The 22147-nt window shown below is 42.2% G+C and overlaps 1 pseudogene; it reads left to right on the plus strand.

Annotated features, from left to right (window-relative positions):
• Positions 1 to 20008: 20008 nt before the first annotated feature.
• On the plus strand, positions 20009 to 20101 carry LOC149462581 (U2 spliceosomal RNA; annotated as a pseudogene).
• Positions 20102 to 22147: the final 2046 nt, after the last annotated feature.

The raw sequence follows: 22147 nt of genomic DNA on the forward strand, positions 1-22147 counted from the left end.
GGGTTATGACCTATGGAGTATGACCTATAGTGTATGGACTATGACCTATGGAGTATGACCTATAGACTATGACCTACAGACTATGGGTTATAACCTATGGAGTATGACCTATAGTGTATGGGCTATGACCTATGGAGTATGACCTATAGTGTATGGACTATGACATATGAACTATAACCTATAGACTATGGGTTATGACCTATGGAGTATGACCTATAGTGTATGGACTATGACCTATGAACTATAACCTATAGACTATGACCTACAGACTATGGGTTATGACCTATAGTGTATGGACTTAGACCTTTGGATTATAACCCATAGAATATGGACTATGATCTGAGGACTATGACCTATGGAATATGGATTTTGGACTATAACCTATGGAATAAAGACTATGACCTATGGTCTATTACCTATGCATTTTGGACTATAACCTATGGAATATGGATTTTGGACTATGACCAAGGGAAAAAGGACTATGACCTATGGATTTTGGATTATGACTTATGGATTTTGGACTACAAATTATGGAATAAGGACTATGACATGGATTTTGGACTATAACCTATGGATTATGGACTACAGACTATGGACTGTGGACTACGGCCTATGGACTATGACCTCTGGAATATGGATTACATCCTATGAAATATGGACTATAACCTATCAACTATGGAATGTAGACTATGGATTATGGACTATGAACTATGATCCATGGAATATGGACTATGGATTATGGACTATGACATATGGACTATGAATTATGACCTATGGAATATGGACTATAACCTATGGAATATGAACTAGGACCTATAGACTATGGAATATGGATTATTGACTATTGAGTGTAGACTATGGTGTACAGTGTTCACTTTTTAATTTTTTCTGTAGAAGTGAAGTAACACTTGGAACTACACTGTATCTGAGCACCACAAACCAAAAATGCTATTTGATTTTTAATATTCAAAGAAACTCGACATCCATCCATGTCTCCATGATTTATTTTGCTGAGAAATCGCCTTGATAAACACCCCCTATCATTGATCATGGCCATCTTGAGTAAGGGCAGATGATTCATGTACCATTTACTTCCTGGAATCCATCTGCCCCTAGCTCAGGCATGCATTCAGAAGGATGTGCTTAGCTGAGAAAACCCTCCCTTCCATCCTGAAGACTCTTGGGATGTGTGACATCATTTTTCCTAGGCCTGGAAACCAGGAAGTGACTGAAGATATGTAAAAAAATAGATTACCGGATCATTAAGTAGTGGATGTGTGTGGATTATTTTTAGAGAATAATGATATCACCTTGTGCTGCTTTAAATTACGCGAAGAACCAAACATTTTTTAATACATTTTTGAATAGCTTAGGGGAGGGCTAGGGCCCCTGTAATTTTTTTTTGCCCTTCAATTCCTGACCCAGAGACACTACAGGAAGTTATTGGAAATCTCCCAAAGTAAGAATTCCCCTCTTAGGGCTCATTTAAATGGATGGCAAGGGGGTGGTAAAAACAGGCATTGAATTGCAGTCTAAAAGATAACCTGCAGCTGAAGGGGGCTGTACACAGGCCATGGCAAATTTAACTTGGTTTGTCGAATTTGGCAAGTGTCGGCACCTGTCTTACTTGCCCATAGAAGTCAATGGGACATGGCGTAGTAATCTACCGTTAACTGAAAATCAACATTTTGCAAAAAAATAGCAAAACAGGTATCCAGAAGGAAATAGGATCTCCTGAACAAGCCGAGCTTCTACCACCCTTTGAAAAGTGAACCAACATGGATCACTTCTCAGAGAGTGGTAGAAACAGCTGCAGACCTAAGCTTAGCTTAGACAGACGTGGCTAGGACAAGTGTCTATTAGAAGCTTTTCCCTCACTTCTTGTTCTGGGGAAAACTCTACCATTTTGGATTTCTTCTTACTCTTTTGTTTTGGTGACAGTGGTCACAGTACAAATAGAAGGACAAATCCCCCCCTTGTATACCTGGCAGTGTCATACTGCGCATGCACAGAATCTGGCAGTGTGCACATGCCACTTAGTAAAACACTGCCTCCTGGGATGTGTGATGAGGACACTCAAGGACACAGCAGGTGTCATTCTCACATAGACACGGAAGCAGGAGATGTTGGGCTGCAGCAGGAGAAATTTTCTTTTTAATGGTGAAGGTCTGCTTTAACATCGTTCTATTCATAGACTATTATATATTAATTATGTAATTTCACCAAAAACAGGCTGAAGTGCTGTAAGGAATGTGACAGTGTGACGATCTGTCACCCAGGATTCTCAACAAGGCAGGTTGAGGGGCTCCAGGGTAAGTGTTTGATACGGAGGGAAGTTGCTTTTCACTTTCCTCCTTTGTTTGTAAGGTCTGCTTTGGGATCTGGAGCCTGGAGATTTCAAAGAGATCTGGGAGGGATGAAATCTCCAATCCTGGGACCAGGTTTTGGGAATGGCCAGGAGACTGATTACACAGGTGTGTGCAGGCCTTTTCATAGAGTCAGGACCAGGGTTCTGGGCTCCACCCCGGCAGATAGGAGTCAGCAGGGCTCCACCCCGGCAGTTAGGAGGGCTCCACTTGGAAGACAGGAGGTCACTGCCTGGAAGTCAGGTGGGCTTTACCTAGGAGAGGTGGAAGCCAAAAGCAGCAAGGGGCTGCTAGAGACTAGCTGTGTGCTAGTGGCCAGCTGTGTGCAAGAGCCATAATTCTTGAAGAAGTCTGCAGGAGATAGACATCAAGCTGAGTATAAGCCAGGAGGCTGAATCATTGTTTTGTTTGATGGTGGATACCCCTGCGTGGGAAGCTTTATGTTATGGGACATTTGTTTAAATAAAATTGGGCAAAAAGGCCCTTAAAGAAGCGAGTCGCTGTGTGCTTTAAATGAAAAGCTGTATTACTTTGAAGCGAGTTCACACAGGAATTACATACATTTATTATTTATGTCAGGTACTTATATAGCGCCATCAATTTACACAGCGTTTTACATATATATATTGTACATTCACATCAGTCCCTAACTCTCAAGGGGTGTACAATCTAATGTCCCTAACTTACACTCATACATACACATACTAGGGCCAATTTAGACAGAATCCAATTAACCTACCAGCATGTAGTTGGAGTGTGGGAGAAAACCGGAGTACCCGGAGGAAACCCACGCAGCCACAGGGAGAACATGCAAACTCCAGGCAGGTGGTGCCATGGTTGGGATTAAAACCGATGACCTTAGTACTGCCAGGCGGAAGTGCTAACCCTTTAGCCGCTGTGCTGCCCATACATTGTACATTGTTGCACTTATTTATTCTGTTTTTTTAATACTTTGTATTGAGTTTCAAAAGTCACAAGGAGTCCCAGATATGTTAATATAGAGGACTTCCTCAAGCAGCTATTATTTATATTTTTAACCACTTCAAGTCCGGACACTTTCACCCCCTTCCAGTCCAGGCCAATTTTCAGCTTTCAGGTCATACAACACTGTACCCATATGAAATTTTTAGCATTTTTTTGAGACAGATAAAACTTTATTTTGGTGGTATTTATTCACCACTGGGATTTTTATTTTTTTGCTATAAAAAAGAAAAAGACAACATTTTGAAAAAAAAGTATTTTTCTTATAAAATTTTGCAAATAATCTTCCTTCATAAATCTTGGCCAAAATGTATTCATCTATCTTTATAGTAAAAAAAAAAAACCCAAATTAGTTTATAACAAAAATTATAATTTTTCTAAACTTTTTTTACATTTTTATTTTTTTTATATTATTATTTATGTACTTTTTTTTTACATGCTGTCAACCTAGCAGTACAATGTCACCATAGTGACACTGTACTAGGTGTGGGGGGTGATGAAGATTTTTTTTTCTTTTTTTACACTGATTGATTTTACACCCATAAAGACTGTAAAGGCAATCATTTCTCCTTCTCTCTGACTGCAGTCCTGCAGCCATTGAGAAATACTATGAGAGCTGTGGTCACAGCTTGTCACACGGTACAAGGCTGTTGTGAATAGCCTTGTACCATGTGACCTCTGTGATCATTCACAGATTTCAGATGTCAGGAAGTGACATCTTGTTTACTACTATTCATGTGATCACTGATTGGCCAATCAGTGATCACATGAATCAGGGCCTCACACAGAGGTCCCGTACAGTGATCTGTGTTTCACTGTGTCCTCCAGTCACAGCAGGCACCGATGGTGGTGCCGCGCACTCCCAGGGAGCGTGCACAGGCAATGGATGCGGGGGGACGTCCACCTGCATCGGCAGTGCTTCCATCTGGCCATTTATCGGCATGGGCTGGAAGGGAAGAGGTTAAAGCTGAACTCCAAACCTAAAATTAGGTTTGCAATGTAGTACAGGCTATTCTGTACTGAAATTGTTTACTCTGATTTCACTACACTGTGAGCTCCTCAGAATGCACATTCAAAGCTGCAGAACGTCAGATAGAGCCCACCTCATTTCCTGACATGAGGACATCGAGAATTATTTAGCCCTTTCCTCCGCAGTCTTATTGTCCTTAGCCACCCCTTTCATTCATTGGATTTCAGCTCTTTCAATCATAGAGGCTCAGGATAATGTGGGTGCTACTTAAGCTGGCCTGCATGCAAATGCACCCTTTCTAGGAAAGCCCACTCCTCCACTAGTCATGATCAGCCTGCACAGAGAAGCACTGAGACCTGGTGATGATGTCATTGGATCTAAAATGTATTGAAAATGGAAATGTTTTATTTAAAAATGACATTAGCATGGTGATGAAAGTGGAAAAAAGAAACAAGGGAGGACAAAACCAAAATACACCACTGGGCACTATTGTTGTCTGACACCTTCAAATGTGTGAGATAGGCATCCTCCTCTGACCACTATATCACTACAGGGCACAGTGTTGAATAATAGAGGCATCAGTAGCCCTGCAAATGGACACCTACTGGACATGTAAGTATTTAACATCTTCTTTTACATGGTGCTGCTTATTCAATTCTTTGAATGCTGGGGGACAGGGACATTTAACATTTATTTATGAAGGCATTCACTGCACACTTGACAGGAAATCCTTTGATGCATTTTTAAGGAAGATCCACTTGCACATTAGTCACATTACAGAATTCCAGTTATAGATATTATTGCAGTTACACTGATTCTGCTTGGAGCAATGTAAGCATGCATATACCTTACTTGTGGGGCCGCTATGGAAGCTGGAAATCAGTAGTATTCACCAATACTACAGTGATTGCAGCTGCCCTCTGGGTTTGATGCCCAGCAGCAGTAGCTGCCCTGCTGCATAGTGAGCACAGAGGATCACTTGCTCACCATGGTCACCATTTTTCTCAATGAAGGCATTCTCTGACTGGACAAGGTTGAAATGTGGGATGGTGATTACACAATTTCCACCTTCGTCCAATCAGAGAACTGCTTTTATTCAATAACAAAAATGCAAGGCATTTAGTAAATGATGCCTATGCTGAGTGAGTAACCCCCAGTGGTTACTCAGCAGCAGGGCAGCCACTCTGCATGGAAATGAGAAGGCAGCAGCAATAACTGTAGTACATATTACTACTAGAGACCTATTCCTGTTGGTGACAACTCATAATTTGCGATTTTCTTTCACTTTTTACTCTGGGTGATAATGATCAATGAGGACAAATAGAGAGGATGAATCTCCCAATGGGCACAGACAGCAATGAAATCCTAACAGGTGTTCTAATCTATCTCCACCCCGTTCAAAGCTAAAGAAAAAAAAAAAACCCAACAAATTCTTGTACAACAGCGTATTGCAGATTTTTGCTCCAAGAAGTGGAGCGGCATTTCCTCACCTTGTGCTCATTTTTCCATTGTGGCCTGGCACAGACCAGAGATCAGCTTTACAGAACCTATGCCCACCTCACAACAGAGCATGCATTGAGCAGAGTGCTGTTATTTTATCTGGCCCTTCATCTGTACAGTATGTATGAAAATGAGAGCACAGGGAGGAAAGTCTTTATCTGTCCTGGGATGTTTGGTTGGAATTTTAGCATGCTATGAAGAATACAATTTTTTAACAACTTGGATAGAGTGGTGAGGGGTTAAAATTACTGTCAGGTGTTCTGTGCTGTCTGGGTCACTGTTAAGGAGATTGTCAATCTTTAATGTTGTTTCAAAGGCAGAAGAGTTTTTACCTTCGTGCATTCTAAGCATGAAGGTAAAAAAAACCATCAGTGTGCAGCAGTGTCCAGCAATGTGCACGAGAGCAGGGGCTCTCTCGATTCTCTCCGTCCTTATTGGCTCAGAGACAGCAGCAAGAGCCATTGGCTCCTGCTGCTGTCAGTGACAGCCAGTGATGACTGAGCAGGGGGTGGGACCAAGCCACACTCTGCGTGTCAATGGACATACAGAGCCAGCTTTAGAGTGAGCCCGCACGAATACCCCCCTAGCAAGCTTGTATGGTAGCACTCAGAAGGGGGAGAAGCCAGGAATGCCAGCGGGGGACCCAAGAAGTGGAGGATCAGGGTTTCTCTGTGCAAAGGTGTTGTACAGGGTAGGTAAGTATAACATGTTTATTTAAACAAAAAAAAATCCTTTACAATCACTTAAATTGTCCTGGTCACCAATATCACTGGAAATGTAAGGGTAAATTAATTATTTGGACTTGCCATCTGAACAGAAAAAGAGGGGAAATCATCCAATGGTGACACCTCTTCCTATAACAACTGTCTAAGAGGGGATAGCCGTCACATTGAAAAGATTAGAAAAAGAGGTTTGCGTTTTAATATACTTTAAGGGATTTCCACCTCCTCTAGTAAAGTGGAAATCTCCACTTCTTAGGTTTGCCACAACCAGGGAAGGATTAGGAAACTATGGCTTGGGAGGCAAACACAACTATGGGTTTAGTAAAGTGTAGCTTGCAAAGTATATCATAGTGGCGTATTGAATGGTGGGCATGGTGATAGGTGGGTATTTATAAAAGACGTGTTTTCTTGTGACTCACATTTTCACAGCATCAGCTTCCTATGTGGCTTTCAAAAGTTGGTCACAATTCTTCCTACTGCCAGACAGTGTGATTAAAATGAAGTAACTGTATAATGTCTAAGATGTGTCACTGACTATGGGTCCTGGTGTGATAGCTGTCTGAACGATGAAATATGCTAAATCTGAGTCACCATTCCAGCATATCTTATTAATATTGGTCCAGGGAGCAAATGTCTCCCTTGCTCCCTACGCCCGTCCTTCCCTGGCCACAATCCTCAGCCTGTGCTTTTTTCTTAGTCTTACTAATCACCTACAAGGCTGCTGGAAGGACAACAATCCATACTCCTAATGGGCAGTTTCTGCATTGTGCTGGATATGTGGAGCTACTGTCCTCTATGAGTTTAATTACTGCTTTTTTCACTAATGGTAATTGGCTAATGGATGGGGATCCAAGCAGGACAGTTCCTTGCAAGTCCATTAAGGATGCGAGTAAACAACTTTTGCACTGTGCTTAAATTGGAACTATAGCCAAAACATTTTTTTTTAAGTTAGCACCATGTAGGTAAGGATTAGAAACTTTTTTTTTAGGTTTGGCACTCTGCTGGGAACAGATGATGGGAAATTCAAAATGTTATTGGTGTCACAATAATAGAAGGTCTGGGGAAATATTCCACTGGGGACAGCTGTTCCAGTGACAACTGTTGGATGTGCCCTCACTTTGGAGAGAATAACTTCCAGAATTTCCAGAAGAGGAAGTGAAAGGAAATCTGCCAACCAGTACACAGACAACAAAATACCCTGACACACCCATATGGAAGAAAAATATATTTGAAATATATTTTAAAAATATTCTTCCCAAATATATTGCCATATATTTTAAATATATATATTTTTTAAATATATTCTTCAGATTTTTTTTAAATATAAAAAGTCATTTTAACATATATTTTTACATATATTTGTAAATGCATTCCAAAAATGTAGATTTTTATTTTTAACTGGTTGCCGACCAGCCACAGTACTTTTACTGCAGCAGGGCGGCACCGCTGCGCAAAATCAAGTATATATACTTGACTTTGCATTTCCGGGCAGGGGGCGCGTGCAAGGCGCACAACCGCCCTACTTGTGCTACCGATCGTGGCCGCGGGTGTCAATCACTGGGTCCCGGACGGTGATTACCGGCAGACACAGACAGGGAGGAGGGCTGCATTGTTTACAGTGCAGCTCTCCTCCCTGTCAGTTTGGGCACACTGATCGGGATGGCTGAGCAGAACCATCCCAATCAGTGTGCTTACAGTGAAGCACACACCCCCGCCCCCTAGTAAAACACTCACATCACACAGTTAACCCTTTGATTGCCTCCAAATTTTAAACCCTTTCTTCCCAGTGTCATTAGTACCTTCCTTCCTTCCCAGTGCTTTTTTTTGCACTGATCACTGTATTGGTGTCACTGGAGATGTCAGTGACTCCAAGTCAGTTTCCCCCCAGTGTCAGAATGTTCGCTGCAGTCCCGCAGTCCTCATCGCCGCCATAAGTTGTTGATTACCGCCATTATTAGCATAAAAACAAATCTCAGTATCTATACCACCATTTGTAGACGCTATAACTTTCACGTAAACCAATTAATTGGGATTTTTGTTTAGCAAAGACATGTAGCAGAATACATTTTGGCCTAAATTTATGACGAAATTAGATTTTAAATTTTTTTTACTGGACATGTTTAATAGCAAAAAGGCCAAAATATTGTTTTTTTCTCTTTTTTTTTATAGCGCAAAAAATAAAAAAAACACATGCGATCAAATACCACCGAAAAAAGCCCAATTCGTGAGAAAAGAAAGACGAAAAATTTCATTTGGGTGCAGCATTGAATGACTGTGTAATTGTCAGTTAAATTAACGGGGGTTAATTAATGTAGGTGGATGTAGGGTGGTATATTCTAATGGTGGGCATACCACACACTTTTTCTGGCACAGATTTCTTCTCTTTTTTTCATTCAGCCCACAGGCTGACTACAAAAAAAAATCATAGCATAAATATCCAACAAAGACGAGCAACGTACTGGTACTTCACTGGAATTTGAATGGATATACCAGGATGATGCCTACAGATGCAGGTCTCATCCTGGTCTCATTTTTTTTTTAACCGGTGATCGGCTTTCAGGCAAAAGCAATCCTAGTGGCTAATTAGCTGCAGGATTGCTTTTACTAGCAGCAGAAGATGATGCCCCCTCCTCCCCTGCTGCCTTCCATGGCCTTCTCAGGCAGTCCCGTGCCATTGGTGGAACCTGAGAATGCAGCCGGTGTTTCTGCCAGCTGACCATAGAGCTGATTGGAGACCAGAATGGTGCCAATCATCTCTATAGTCTAAGAAATAAGAAGCTACGAGCATTTCATCACTTCAGTTTTGCAGGATATAAACAGCGCCGTTTGTAAATTGGGAAAGCATCTGATCACACCGATCTTGGTGAGATTAGATAATGTAAGGGCAGAGGAGATATCTAGAGTCTGATAGAACCCAGATTTCTCAAAAAAGAATATAAGACAATGCCCATTGAAGTTATAGGGGATATTTGCATTCCCTGTGATAGCATTAAAAGTGATAAAAAAAAACATGAAAGGGACAGTGTAAATATAATTGAAAAAATCAAAATAACAAAAGAAGAAGAAAAAATAAAAAAAGCAAACTCACCCCCCCACGCAAGCGTGAATCCTGTGCCGATATGTAAACAGCTGTTGCACTATGCATGTGAGGTATTGCCACGAACGTCAAATCAAGGGCAGTAATTCTAGCACTAGACCTCCTCTGTAAAGGGTTGCCTATGGATATTAAAAATGTATGCAGTTTGTTGCCATTGCACGAGGCATGAGCAGTTTTAAAGCATGTCATGTTTGGTATCCATTTATTCGGCATACTATCATCTTTTATATGTTACCAAATAATTGGCCAATATATTTTTGTGCATTAAAAGTAAAAAAAGTGTATTTTTGCAAAAGAGTCTGCGGTTCAAAAATCGCTGCGTGAGTACTATGTAACATACAAAATTGCAGCATCCACCATTTTATTCACTAGGGTGTCTGCTTTAAAAAATATATAATATTTGGGGTTTCAAAGTAATTTCCTAGCAAAAAATACAGATTTTATTCAAGGGAACAAAAAGTGTCAGAAAAGGCTTGGTCTTCAGTTGGTTAGAAGAGTGAATGATGTGTGGCATAAACTTCTAATGCTGGGCATAAAATGCCCCCACCCCCCAATACGACCCCTTTTTGGAAAGTAGACACCCCAAATTATTTGCTGAGAGGCATGAGGAGTCCATAGAAGAATTATTTTTTTACCACAAGTTTTTGGAAAATGACAAAAAAAAATATATTTTTTTTTTGACACAAAATTGTCTCTTAAATGATTTATTGCTCACACATGCCATGGGTATATGTGGAATTTCTCCCCAAAATACATTCTGCTACTTCTCCCAAGTATGGGGGTACCACATATGAGAGACTTTTTGGCAGTCTAGCCAAGCAGAAGACTCCAAAATCCAATAAGCACCTTCAGGCTTTTAAAGGGCTTTATTTCCTCATTACACTTCCTGACTACCTATCACAGTTTCGGAGGCCCTGAAATGCCAGGATAGCACCAAACACCCCCCCCCAAATTACCCCCTTTTGGAAAGTAGTATATATATTTATTGAAATATATTTTGAAATATATTGAATATGGCCAAAATTGTAGCATTTCAAATATATGCCAATATATTTGGGAAGAATATTTTTAAAATATATTTCAAATATATTTTTCTTCCGTGTGGGCAGGTTTTTGCCATTCCCTATGCTGTGCAAAAGAAAGTTTCTATACAGTGGATATAAAAAGTCTACACACCCCAGGTTTCTGTGATGTAAAAAAATTAGACAAAGATAAATCATTTCAGAATGTTTTTCACCTTTAATATAGTCTATAAACTGTACAACTCAGCTGAACAACAAACTGAAATCTTTATGGTTGCATAAGTGTGCACACCCTTAAACTAGTACTTTCTTGAAGCGCCTTTGATTTTATTAAAGCACTCAGTCTTTTTGGGTATGAGTCTATCAACATGTCACATCTTAACTTGGCAATATTTGCCCATTCTTCCTTGCAAAAACACTCCAAATCTGTAAGATTGCGAGGGCATCTCCTGTGCACAGCCCTCTTCAGATCACGCCACAGATTTTCAATCGGATTCAGGTCTGGGCTCTGGCTGGGCCATTCCAAAACTTTCACCATCTTCTGGTGAAGCCATTCCTTTGCTGATTTGGATGTATGCTTTGGGTTGTTGTCATGCTGAAAGATGAAGTTCCTCTTCATGTTCAGCTTTCTAGCAGAAGCCTGAAGGTTTTGTGCCAATATTGACTGGTATTTGGAAGAAAAACAGCCCCAAAGCATGATGCTGCCACCACCATGCTTCACTGTGGGTATGGTGTTCTTTTGGTGATGTGCAGGGTTGTTTTTTTACAAAACATATCGTTTGGAATTATGGTCAGAAAGTTCAGCCATGGTTTCACCAGACCATAACACATTTTCCCATATGCTTTTGGGAAACTTCAGATGTGTTTTTGCAAAATTTAGCCAGGCTTGGATGTTTTTATTCATAAGAAAAGGCTTTTGTCATGCCACTCTACCCTATAGCCCAGACATATGAAGAATACGGGAGATTGTTGTCACATGTACCACACAGCCAGTACTTGCCAGATATTCCTCAAGCTCCTTTAATGTTGCTGTAGGCCTCTTGGCAGCCTCCCAGACCAGCTTTCTTCTCATCTTTTCATCAAATTTGGAGGGACGTCCAGTTCTTGGTAATGTCACTGTTACGCCATATTTTCTCCACTTGATGATGACTGTCTTCACTATGTTCCATGGTATATCTAATGCCTTGGAAATTCCTTTGTACCCTTCTACTGACTGATACCTTTTAACAATGAGATCCCTCTGATGCTCTGGAAGCTCTCCGCAGACCATGTCATTTGCTGTAGGATGTGACTAAGAAAATGTCAGGAAAGACCTACTAGAATAGCTGAACTTTATTTGGGGTTAATCAGAAGCACTTTAAATGATGGCAGATGTGTACTGACTCCTATTTAACATTATTTTGAATGTGATTGCTTACTTCTGAACACAGCTACATCCCCATTTATAAGTGGGTGTACACACTTATGCAACCACATTATTTTAGTTTTTTAGGTTTACTTCACCAACCCTAAAAGATTTCAGTTTGTTTTTCAATTGAGTTGTAAGGTTTATAGGTCACATTAAACGTGGAAAAAGTTCTGAAATTATTTATCTTTGTCTCATTTTTTTAACATCAAAGAAACCTGACATTTTAACAGGGGTGTGTAGACTTTTTATATCCACTGTATATACATGAGGTCTATTTATTAAGAATGAATGTCACACACATTTGACCAGCCATATCAAATTATTTCTGTATTTTATCAAATATTATTATTTCGTATTATCGACAGTGTAATTTAGTGGCCATAGTGCAAAATTTTCCTCATTGAGGTTTTTCAGAAAATTACCTCATTATGGCCACTAGAGGCAGCTGACAATCGAGGAAAAAATCATGTTAGCAAAATATGGTAATTATTCATTATAGCTGAGGGAATGCATGGAACATTTGTACAATGATTCTTTTTTTATAAATGGACCACATAGAGCCAGTAAAAAAAATCTTGTTTTTCCAAGTCTGCAGCAAAACAAAACCTTATCCTTTAATTTGTCTTTTTGACCTGTTTTGACTTATTTCCATCCCTCTAGCCAAAAAAAACACTTCAGACCATAGCTGGTATATGCATGGGCTCTATGAAGCGATCTCATTTATTTAGGGATTGCAACAGAACAGATTTTTTAAATGTTCCTGCAGGATTTCCAATAATTAAACTGTCCAGAGGGATTCAATACTCTAAGCAAACTGGAAGTGACGTGGAAAGAAATCTCATAAAGCAGTTGTGCATAATTAGTGCACAGTAAACTATATTGTTTTGTGGATTTTCCATGTTACAGAAAAAACAAGTGATTGCTGATGGACAGGACTGGTTTGCTGAGGTAAAACAGTAAGTCCTTTGTGCTGGGCCAGCTGACTTGGCTTGAGTAAACAAACTTTGTTGGTGGTAGCAGTGGTATTTGCAACAACATATGCGTTTGCCTCTCTACCTAATATTTAAAAAACAGGGAACAGAACTAAGTAATTTCATCATCTTGGTATTTCTTTTGACTGCAATACAAACAGCTTTTACATATTGTACACCAGATGATCCAGCACAGCGACAGAAATGATAGATGGCCTTTGACAGGTTGATCTTACTGTTCTTTCAATCTGAAGTCATGATTTCTCCAGCAGTGCTGGTAAATAATTAAATACACTGTTCAACAAATTTTTATTTTTTGCCAGTTTTGGAAAGAAAAGGATCCATTTCTTAATGAATTTCACATTCTGAGTTCAAATATAACAATGAAATTTGTCAATTGGCTCTAGTTTTTCTGTAAACGGAAAGTTTTCTACTATAGGCGTAATGACTACATAATGCACAATAATTATATAGATAGATGTCTTTCCACAAATATAAAGCAAGTGATATTGACTACATAACAAAGCCTAAATGGCATAATATATTGCATAGGATTACCAAGAAAAATTATAGCCATAAGCTAAGTTGAATCATTTTAATACTTAGGATTCTCACTAGTTTTGTCTTCAGTTTGTGTCGGTTTTGCTTCTCTTGGCTTTTCTCTTGTATTCGAGGAAAGGGCTATCTCTTACAACTTCACGTGACTACACGCTTCAGGTTCTTCCTCACTTGACTCAACCACGAAGGATTCTGGTGCTTTAGGAATTGGTAGCCCCTCTCCATGAGGAACTGGACGTATTGCCGATGGAATATTTGGATAGTGCACAGATAACTTTTTCTTCTTATTTAGCCCTTTTACAATTGGAGGCACCATACAAAAGTAACAATTACTAACATGATCTGTTGGCTCTCTCCAAATCATTGGCACAGCGAAAGGAATAGATGCCTTTTTTCCATTCAACCATTGCTCCAGTGCTGTCCCACAAGAATTGCAGCATATATGTGGTGCCCAGCTCTTGTCCTGGTCTCCTATCTTGCAGCCAAAATACAAGTTGTAGGCTTTCTTAATCATTCCTGTTATCCTCCTTTTTTGTGAGATAAAAGTTATTTCACCGCAGATATAGCAGAAATTATCTCCTTTATTCACACAAGTTCGAGGCATTACTGAGTAGCCTATATAAGCATAAAACGAAATGTAAAGACGCTGTCGAACTACAATCAGCTACAGATACTGCAGCTTTTATGCAGTGAAGTGATGCAACTAAAGGCTAATATTGCATCATCTCAGTATACATGCAATTTTCTATTGGTCACCAGTATCAATTGCGCAATATGCAGCTGAATTTGCATCATAATTTTGAATGGCTTACGTCATTAGATGGGTGAATATATCATGGAAACTAGAGCCAATCAACATTTTTTAGGGTCATTTTCGTTTTCAGCACCCCAAAATTATGTAAGATTAGCTAATTTTATGCCCAAAACTTTTTACCTGTTGAACAGTGATATCAGATATACTGTAGTTGGCAATAGACCGAGGCAAGGTTTGTAGCAATCAGACAATCCATGGTGCCGTTGTATCATATTTAGCAATTAGAAAGCAAAGCCACCAGTACACCATACTTCTCTTAATGAGCACTTTTATTAATCACATAGAAACAGCAGAGTTTCAAAAACACTAGAGGATGCTGTCATTCCATGAAGAAGGAATCTTATAGTGACTCTGACACATTTCTGTGACAAATAAAAATGCTCATTATGAGCAGCATGGCTTCCTCTTGACCCTGCTTTTTAACTTTGAAAGAGCGGAGCCCATAGTAGGCAGCAAAGTGGCTAACACTATTCCTTTGAAGCACTGGGTGCCAATCCCACCCAATATCTGCATAGACTTTGAATGTTATCTACCATAATCCTAAAATGTACTATTAGGTTAACTGGGTTTCTGTTAGCAAAACTCCTTTGTAGAACAATGGCTGGTGTGCATATACCCTATAATGTACTGCATAATTTGCAGGCACTATATAAACAATGGAAAATATGTGCTGCCTATTCCATCTCATTGGAGAGAGGACCCCTTTTGTTTCTGCACTATAACTCTACTTTTCCACCTAGCTTGGATGGAAAGTTCCTGCAAAAGAGTTGGCCTGAACCATGTGTATGGGCTCTACATTTCTTTGACATAGGCCGGTTTTTAGATTGGCTGGCCCCACCCACAACCTCTCCTGAACGGACAGTTCCTTTGTGAACCTACTTCCAGATCCGTCACTTTCTTAATTCACCAAGAGATCATACACTGTACTCAAGACCATGTACTCCTTTTAAACTTAGTTGTACAGCTAATTCTCCTTATATCCTCTATCTCACCCTGTTTAGGGACTGTGAATCTGTTAAATATTAATTCAAAATTCATAATTCGGCACTTATAGGAATTATATTATAGTTATGGCAAGCTTGCAAAATATTTGGTTTTTATGATTAATCATAATTAGCATTAAAATGTGTGGTTGGCCTTGAACAAGTGATAGTGTTGAATTCTTTAGTTATAGCTGAGACAGTAAACTGTCAGCATATTTGAAGTTAAGTTAACTAGCTGGAAGCTGAGTATTTAGGACATTTCTATAGATGGGCATAGCTGGTTAGAAGATCTCTTGTATAGGATATCATGGGAGTCTGAAGTGAACCAAAATAGAATTAGTATGAAATAATATATATTCTAATACTATCTGTGTGTATCTAATTTATGTTTTATAAGTTGGTAATATGTGTTACATAAGTAGATTTTTGGTTATACAACATTATTGAGATATGTTGTAAAGATAGATTCTTAGTTATACTATCCTTTAAACAGAGAAACTGGTCACAGGCATAGGCTGATGCAACATTGTCAACTTATGAAGCAACTACATATGGGCTTGTCAATCAAAATACCATATATGTAGTCAAGGGCGGACTGACCATTTGGAAACTCTGGCACTGCCCGAGGGCCCGGGGTCAGTAGGGGGCCCCATGAGATGCCCCTGGCACCTTTTTCATAGGCTTTTTTGAGTTTGGGCAAGGACACAGGGGCCCCGTGATCCCCTATTGCCCGGGGGCCCCATGAGTTGTCAGTCCACCCCTGTATGTAGTATCCCCTCCCTTCAATGAAATTGCTCTACTAAGCAGAACTGTTTGCCATACAAAGTTCTGAGTTATGAGAATTATGACATCTACATGTAACATAAAAAAAATCCTAAAAGATGCGAAGGACGCAATACACAACACATACATACACATGTCTGTCCATTCACACACAGAAGCAAAGCATGAAGATGCTGTCGTTATTCACATACTGAGAAGCTGAAACAGGTGCATTCTCTTAGAGACCTAAGATCACGTCACTTCCTTCTTCTTGCTAAAACTCAGCTGCATTGAACAAGAAAAGAAGCACATGGAAGAATAGCCATGACCAGGTGCGGACTGACAACTCATGGGGCTCCCGGGCAATAGGGGATCATGGGGCCCCTGTGTCCTTGCCCAAACTCAAAAAAGCCTATGAAAAAGGTACCAGGGGCATCTCATGGGGCCCCCTACTGACCCCGGGCCCTCGGGCAGTGCCCGAGTTTCCAAATGGTCAGTCCACCCCTGGCCATGACAATAAGTTTGACACATCTTTATAACTTCTGTTTTTATATTTTTTTTTTCCCTACACTGAACTTTTATTCATGATATGTTTTACATTGTTATTTTAACCACCTTCCGCCCTGATGATCAGTGTGGCCCCAGAAGTGCCACCTGTCAGTGCTCATCAGTGCCAGTGCCCATCAGTGCCACATGCCAGTGCCACATCAATGCCACATATCAGTGAATACCAGTGCACATCAATGCCACATATCAGTGCCCATCTGAGCTGCCTTTCAGTGTCACTCATCAGTACCAGTCAGTACCACCTATCAATTTCAATCAGTACCACCTATCAGTGCTGCCAATCAGTGCCACATATCAGTGCCAGTCAGTGTCGCCTATCAGTGCCAGTCAGTGCTGCCTATCAGTGCTAGTCAGTGCTGCCTATCAGTGTCATGTATCAGTGTCATGTATCAATGTCATGTATCAGTGCTGCCTTTCAGTGCCCATCAGTGATGCCTGTCAATGCCCATCAGTGCAACCTACCAGTGCCTCCTCATCAGTGCCCATCAGTGCCACCTATTAGTGTCCATCAGTGCAGCCTATCAGTGCCCATCACTGCAGCCTCATTAGCGCACATCAGTGAAGGAGAAAAATCACTTATTTACAAAATTGTATAACAAAAACTAAGAAAAAACGTTTTTTTTTCAAAATTTTCAGTGGTTTTTGGTTTGTTTAAGAAAAAATAAAAATCCCAGAGGTGATTAAATACCACCAAAAGAAAGCTCTATCTGTCTCAAAAAAATGATAAACATTTCATATGGGTACAATGTTGCATGACCGCTCAATTGTCATTCAAAGTGTGACAGTGCTGAAAGCTGGAAATTGGCCTGGGCAGGAAGGGGGTATAAGTGCCCTGTAGGCAAGTGGTTAAGCCATTGTGTGATAAAAGAAAATCACACTTTATTTTTTTTTTGGCTGGCTCTTTAATTATCCGAAATCGCCTATAGACACCAAATAATTATTATATGTGTCTCAGAAAATTCTAGAGAATCAACAGATTTGAGAAAATGTCGCAAATTGGAAAAGGACCTATACTGTGCCCTTTCTAATGAGCATTGGCAGTTTAAAATTACCAAAATTGACTGAAAGTAACCGTTCAGGAAAATGGGTTTAAATTGCAAGCCAGGTGGTACCGCATACATTTTTTTCCAGCAGTCCTAGACACCTGCTGGAGATGTCATTCCCAAACCAGTACTTTGCTCCATATTTGTTGGAACTGTCCAGCATTATGTCACTTTTGGACCTTGGTTTATCATATACTCTCATCTGTCTCCTGCCTTTGGATTTTCCCCCTGTGCAAATCTCTTTGCATCACACTAGCATGCCCAAGCATCAATATCAAAAATCCTTAGTTATGCATATGGTGAATGCAGACAGACTTTGCATACCAATCCATTGGAGATCACCTGAACCCCCGACTGTAGGCAAATGGTTTTCTCATTTTGAAAAGTTTGCAGAATTTGAGGAACTAATTCACATTTCTTATGACAGAATTTCCCAGTTTCATAAGACATGGGCATGTTGATTAATTCCAAGACAACACCTGAATATTCAACAATACTCCGGAGTGGTGAGGGATAGGCTATGATCATTAGGTTGGATGGAGATAACAACAATTGAAATAAAAATGTAGCACCCTCCTAGATATGTGCTAGGTTAGTTAGATAAATTTAGTTGTGACACTTTAGTCAGTGTGACTGTGATTGTTGTTAGGAAAAAGCATAATTTGCACACTGTAATCAGTGCTACTGTGTTCTGCTAGTTAGGACTACTCCGTGTGATCATCTGCTGCCAGGTTGAAAGATCCCTCTGCATCTAGAAAGCTTGAGAAGGTGTGGAGCTATGCAGATAGCAGCATGAATACTGATAGAGCCCCAGCCTATCCCAGAGAGACTGGGTCTGATGGCATGCTGGACACCAAGTATAGCTTTACTTGTCAGCAAATGTTCCCCAAACCCATCTCTCTGGTATGCCACAGCTAATACTAAGGCAGAGAGTGGAATTTCACAAGTTGTTGAGTGTTGCTGACAAGTAAAGCTATGCTTGGTGCTTTTTATGGTTCATGAGGCAGCTTTGTTTAGTTAATTTTCCAACAGGCACCACCTGGGCACCTATGCGGGTCCTTCATAGGGCTGACGCTGCTTGGCGGTCTAAGAGCTTCCGGATTGGGGCCCGATTGTGTGACAGAGGCTGGAGCAGCTGCAACAATGTTGGACATATTCGCCTACATTCCCACCCAGATGCTTCTTTGAGAGCTACTACTACAAGAATGGGAGCCTGGAGACCCACCAAATGAGAGCCTACAGTTGGGAATCTATATGTCATTTGATTATCCTAGTGTTATTTGACCGACCAGAGTGGGGGTCAATACCTTCTGGTGAGTGGGAAATTAATTTATTACTCACAAGTGGTGGAGAAGAACCAATTGGACCAATGTGACACCCTCCTATGTGACTCTCATTCATTTATATTTTCTGGACTTTACCATACCCTGTATTGGAATCACTATTACATGTGGTGTTGGGAGAGCACTTTATATATAGTTGTATTTCAACTTTCATGTTACATGACACATACGTATATGTTGTGATTTTATTGAGCAAGTGCCTGCCTATTTATGGTTTTGGTGTTTAACTGCTTGCCAACCAGCCACAGTACATTTACTGTGGCAGGGTAGCACTGCTGTGCAAAATCACGTATATATATATATCGGGTAGGGGGAGCGCGAGGCGCGCAACCGCCCTACCCGCACCAGCAATCGCAACTGCAGGTGTCAATCACCGGGTCCCACCCGGTGATTACCCTTCGCCGGAGCCCGGCGATTACCGGCAATCACTGACAGGGAGCACATTACACTGCAGCTCTCCTCCCTGTCAGTTTGAGCACACTGTTCTGGATCGCTGAGCTCAGCTTTCCGGATCAGTGTGTTACTGTGAAGCACACACTCCCCGCCCTCTAGTAAAACAATCCCCTCATACAGTTAACCCTTTGATTGCCTTCAATTGTTAACCCCTTCCTCTCCAGTGCCATTAGTACAGTGTCAGTGGTTTTTTTTTTTGCACTGATCACTGTATTGGTGTCACTGGGGATGTCAGTGACCCCAAGTCAGTTCCCCCCCAGTGTCAGAATGTCCACCGAGGTCCCGCCATAAGTCACTGATCCCCACCATAAGTCGCTGATTGCCGCCATGAGTCGCTAATGACCGCCATTATTAGTATTAAAAAAAAAATTCCAGTATATATACCGCTATTTGTAAATGCTATAACTTTCACGTAAACCAATTAATTTACACGTATTAACGATTTACGATCGCTTCTCGGCCTTTTGGCTAAGATCAAGTGTAGTATCGACCTTGCCTTTAGGGGTGTCCCTGCTTCCAGCTAGGACGTTGAGAACCACTTGCATCTATCCCAGCCATTTGGTCTGTGTGGGGTACCCTCTTCTCGGCCTTGTAGGATCGTCGATTAAATTCGGCTTCACCTGCTCGCTGCTATTGGGTTTGAGGCTTAGCCCCCACACAGAACGAGTTTGTGATCTTCCCCCCCCTTGTTCACTCTGCGTTACTACCTCCGGGCAGTAGACGCTCAATAGCCTTTTCAAAGGCTAAGCGAGAGTGAAGCCGCCAAGGAAGAAGAAGGAGAAGGAATCCGATCAAGATCTCTGGGAAGCCCTCCTGAGAACTCCTCTGCGACAAGATGGGGAAGAGACAGACCAAGAAGCCACAGAACACCGCCACCGCCGCCCCCGCCAAGACCCCGGGAGAAGCCCCCTCCGCCTCCACCTCCACCCCAGATCGCTCCGGCCCTGCAGACGGTCTCCCTCCCCTGGAGCCCTGGATGAAGCAGACAGTCGTGCTGCGGCTGAAAGAAGTGGAAGGCAGAATCCCGGACATGACCCCGGAAGTCTTTGGGAAGAAAATGATCCTTGAACAAGGATTCAGCAAGGCAGAGACCCTGTCGGTGCAGTCCTTCGTGAGAGGTATGTTCCTTGTCACTTTTGTCTCCCTACAGGTATGCAGAAGGTACTGGGAGGCAGTGAAGACCTCTGGACCCGACTCCCTCTTCCGAAAGTTCACTGCGAACTCTCCCATTCAAAGGGACGAAAGGCGGATCACGGTATCCATGAGGAACCCTCACGTCCCTGGTAGAGACATCGCCACCTACCTCCAAAGGTTTTGTGTCGTGTTGAAGGACCCAGTCCGGATACTAGACACCAACGGCTTCTGGACAGCTAAGTGGGCCGTGTTTTTCAGGCTACTAAGAGATCGTCCCGCTGGAGATCTCCAACACCTGCAGCAGTGCTTCTCCCTGGGATCGTCAACAGGACTCCTACACTACCCGGACCAACCCCAGTCATGCCGCAGGTGCGGCCAGCCGGGGCACGAGGGTAAGGAATGCAATGTGCTTTCTTGTAGGTTCTGTAGGTCTGCAGGTCACGAGACCAAGGATTGCCCGAGGTCCAGAACCTGCAACCTCTGTGGACGGGCAGAGCCTGGTCCCCCTGCCCCTGGTCCCCCTGGCCCCCCTGCCCCTGGGCCCCCTGCCCCTGGTCCCCCTGCCCCGAGCCCGGTTCCACCCCCCCCTGACCTGTCCTCACAGGAGGACTTCCCGCCCCTTCCCCCTGTCACCCCTGTCAGCAACTCTGCGACGGGGTACAGGAAGCGGAAGAAGGAGCAGGCCAGCCCGGCGGCGGAGGACACCTCCTCTGCCACCAAGCGGCCTGCCGTCCTCCAGAATGCCGCAGGTCCCGACCCCGTGGGGGAGGACCTCGACACGCTGGAGGAAGAAGAGGTGGAAGAAGAGATGGCTCCGACCCAGTCGGAACTAGATCTCTCCACCGACTTCGATGAGGTCCTCAACGAGGTCCTCAATCAGATTGGTCTGGGCCAGGACACTTGTCAGGCTGCAGAGGTCACAGAGGTCGCCCCCCCTCTCCAGGGGAGGTAGGCACAGCCCCTGCCGACTAACCCCTTCATCTCTTTCCCATGATGGCTGAGATATCTATCTTTTCCATTAATGTGAGGAGCATCAAGGATGTGTCTAGGAGGCAGACTGTGCTGACCTTTCTTTCCACACAGCAGAATGATGTGTACATGCTTCAGGAGTGCGCACTTCCCCCTCTGAGGAGGTACACTCATTTGTCCTCCCAGTGGACCCACGGTCCCTCCTACTGGTCTGGGGGTGGCGATTGCAAGTCCGCAGGGGTTGCGGTTCTTATCAGGGGAGGACGTTTCACTGTTGACTCCGTCCATGAGCTCGTCTGTGGCCGCCTTCTGGTCATAGACGGTTCGTGGGCGGGGGAGCCCGTTAGGCTCATCAACGTGTACGCCCCCCCGGAGAAGAATGCGCGGCTGGAACTTTTCCAAACCCTGCGGACGCAACTCGCCACAACGAGAACAGTAGTAATCGGCGGTGATTTTAACTGTCCGATAGAGGAGGATGGGCGCA

The sequence above is a fragment of the Staurois parvus genome, unplaced genomic scaffold (genome assembly GCF_062004578.1).
Source record: "Staurois parvus isolate SC_StPar_1 unplaced genomic scaffold, SC_StPar_1.0 ptg000172l, whole genome shotgun sequence".
Taxonomy (NCBI): Eukaryota; Metazoa; Chordata; class Amphibia; order Anura; family Ranidae; genus Staurois; species Staurois parvus.